Source organism: Colobus angolensis, unplaced genomic scaffold (genome assembly GCF_000951035.1).
Source record: "Colobus angolensis palliatus isolate OR3802 unplaced genomic scaffold, Cang.pa_1.0 Scaffold18, whole genome shotgun sequence".
Taxonomy (NCBI): domain Eukaryota; kingdom Metazoa; phylum Chordata; class Mammalia; order Primates; family Cercopithecidae; genus Colobus; species Colobus angolensis.
The window spans coordinates 3,384,977-3,388,373 of NW_012114932.1; the positions used below are offsets into that span (position 1 = coordinate 3,384,977).

The 3,397-nt window shown below is 46.2% G+C and overlaps 1 protein-coding gene across 1 annotated transcript in view; it reads left to right on the forward strand.

Moving 5' to 3' along the window:
• The first annotated feature begins 6 nt into the window (after positions 1 to 6).
• The window catches only part of PRKAR2A (protein kinase, cAMP-dependent, regulatory, type II, alpha), a 126,667-nt gene continuing 123,276 nt past the window's right edge, over positions 7 to 3,397 (forward strand). The window contains exon 1 of the mRNA XM_011939131.1: positions 7 to 146. The gene's annotated coding sequence lies outside the window, so the exon portion shown is untranslated. The remainder of the gene's footprint in view (positions 147 to 3,397) is intronic.

A 3,397-nucleotide genomic window follows, 5' to 3' on the forward strand; every position in this document is an offset into this window, starting at 1 on the left:
CCTGCGCGAGGCCCGCGCCCCAGCCTCAGTCCTGCCCGCCGCCACCCCACGTCAGAGCCCGGGCCACCCCACGCCAGAACCCGGCCCGTACCGTGTCGCCGACGCCAAAGGGGACAGCCAGTCGGAGGAGGACGAGGACTTGGAAGGTAGGCTGTGGGCGGGGCCCTGGGGAGTGGTGCAGGAGGTTTCAAGGGGTGGCAGGGAGCCGGGTGTCGCGCCGGGGCCAAGCCGACCGCGGGCTGGGATTGGGAGCTCTGTAGCCGCGTTTCTAGCGTTTCCCTGAGACACGCCGTGAGCCCGCGTGTGCCACTTCCAAATTGAGCTCCGCGGTCCTGCGAGCCCTAGAGCGCACCGAGTGGTTTGTCAGATTCAGCCTTGAAGGAAACTTGCGCGCTGTCGGCCCTGCCAGAGAGAGGATCCCTCACCTTTGCTTGAGATCCTTCACCAGATTTGGCTCCGAAGACAAGAGCGTTCACATCCAGTGACTCGTGTTTAATTGATAGGACAGTAAGTTTGTTTGGAAATGATAATTTTTTTTTGAAAAGTTACTGTGAAAACTTTTAAGCATAGAAGAGGAAAGGTGAGATGAATCCCTGTATACCATCACCTACATTTAACAGTTGTATTTGTCTCACAAAGTTTCATCCATACCCTTTTTTCTTCGCCGAAGTGTATTAAAGCAAATCTCTCAGGTCATTTCATCTCTGCTTGCTTGAGTTTATATTTCTTCAAACATGGTCCCTCGGAATATTCCTATTTTTAAAAATTTGGCCAAAACGATTGAATCAAGTTTGGTGAGAGTAAGTAAGTATCTTGCCGGCTGTGGCAGTGGGCCCTTACAGTCCCAGCTACTCTGGAGGCTGAGGAGGAAATATCGCGTGAGTCCAAGAGTTCGAGACCAGCCTGGGCAAAATAGACACCCTATGTCATTTTTAAAAAGGAAAAACACGGCAGGGCGTGGTGGGTCAGGCCTGTAATCCCAGCACTTTGGGAGGCCGAAGCGGGTGGATCACCTGAGGTCAGGAGTTCCAGACCAGCCTGGCCAACATAGCGAAACCCCGTCTCTACTAAAAATACAAAAATTCGCCGGGCGTTGTGGTGGGCGCCTGTAGTCCCACCTACTTGGGAGTCTGAGGTGGGGAGAATCGCTTGAACCTGGGAGGCAGAGGTTGCAGTGAGCCAAGATCGTGCCACTGTACTCCATCCTGGGTGGCAGAACCAACTCCGTCTCAAAAAAAAGAAAAAGGAAAAACCCAATAGTTATCTTCTTGTTTAGTGGGTGGGTTGTAGCTTTAAAGGAAAGGATCCCAGCAGAGACTGAGATCAGGAGAGCAGCTTCACTGGCTCTATCTTCTTGTTTAGTGGGTGGGTTGTAGCTTTAAAGGAAAGGATCCCAGCAGAGACTGAGATCAGGAGAGCAGCTTCACTGGCTCTAGAAAACAAGTTAGAGACTGTCCCCCTCTCACAGATTTGGTGATCCAAGATCATCACACCTTTTTTTTTTTTTTTTTTTTTAAAGTCAGGATCTCGCGCTGTTACCCAGGCTGGGGTGTAGTGGCACAATCAGGGCTCACTGCAACCCTGACCTCCCAAGCTCAAGGTATCCTCCCACCTGGGCCTCTCAAGTAGCTGGGATTACCTGGTGTGCCACCATGCCTGACTAATTTTAAGTGTTTATAGAGATGAGGTCTCCCTGTGTTGCCCAGGCTGGTCTTGAACTCTTGGCCTCAAGTAATCCTCCTGCCTTGGCCTCCCAAAGTGCTGGGATTACAGGCATGAGCTACTGCTCCTGGCCAAAATAATACTTTCTACATCTGATCTAAGCAAGAGTGTTAAGAAGCAATTACAATTTCCTTGGTTGCTTCAACATATGCTTTTGTCAGTTTAACAGTAGAGTTAGCCTACTTTTGAACAACTAAAATTGAACAAAACCATTTGAGAGGCCAAGTTAGAATCTTAGTGTTATTAGATCAGACACACACACAACTAGTCTGAGTTGTATCTGGTCTGGCCCAGTATTCAAGTCACGGCTGGCAAGGAGTTAATTAATAGTCATTGCTGTAGGAGGTTACAAGCTTCAGTGCCCTGGACAATCTCCCTAAGTGTATTCATACTAAAAGAGTAACAAGGGCTCTTCTGGGTTTCCCTTGATTTATTGCACATTACATCATGGGTTTCTGGGAAATTAGAAATTATTTTCTAAACTCTGCCACAGGTTTGCTTTGTGGTCTTGGACAAGTTGTCAAACATGTTTGATCTCAGATTTTCTTATCTTTAAAATGAGGACAGTGACAACAATCTACCAGGGAGAAATGTGTTTTTAAAAGCTTTGTTTCAGGTTTGTTTCACTGTTATCTCTGTAAATCACAAAGCAGTAATCTGCTTTGAGACAATTTTTATTTATACAACACTTTAGGATTTTAGAAATTAGCCTCAGATAAGTAAAAGTTTACAAGTTTTTGTATTATATCTTCATTCTTTGTCATCTTTGATATCTTTTTCAAAATTGAGTTGACCTAAAATCTTTCTACTCTTTTATTGGTATTTAAGTATTTTTGGTGTCTCAGGTGGCTGCGCTACATAATTATAGAAATTACTACAAGGTGGATTTCTGTTTACAAATAATAGACGAAAAACACATTGCATGCAATGAGATACTTCATACCTTTTAGGATGGCTGATATTAAAAACAGAAAATAGCCAAGATATGGAGAAGTTGGAACCCTTGGGTTTCTCATGGGAGTGTAAAATGGTCCAGCTGCTGTGGAAAACAATTTGGTGGTTCCTCAAAAAGTAGTTAAAGATAAAATTATTATAGGTAGAGCAATTTCACTCCTAGTATATAACCAAAATACCTTTTTTTTTTTTTTTTTTTTGAGACAGAGTCTTGTTCTGTCGCCCAGGCTGGAGTGCAGTGGTGGGATCTCCACTCCCTGCAAGCTCCGCCTCCTGGATTCAGGCCATTCTCCTGCCTCAGCCTCCTGAGTAGCTGGGACTACAGGCGCCCGCCACCGCGCCTGGCTAATTTTTGTATTTTCAGTAGAGTGGGGTTTCACTGTGTTAGACCACAGGGTGGTCTTGATCTCCCGACCTCGTGATCCGCCTGTCTCGGCCTCCCAATGTGCTGGGATTACAGGCGTGAGCCACCGCGCCCAGCCCCAAAATAATTTTAAGCAGGGAGTTAAACAGATAATTATACTCCAGTGCTCATTGCAGCATTATTTACAGTAGTCAAAAGGTGAAAACATGGCACACACCAGTAATCCCAGCACTTTGCGGGGCTGAGGCAGGCGGATCACCTAAGGTCAGGAGTTTGAGACCAGCCTGTCCTACCTGGTAAAACCCCATCTCTACTAAATACAAAAAAAAAAATTAGCAGGGTGTAGTGGCGGGTGCC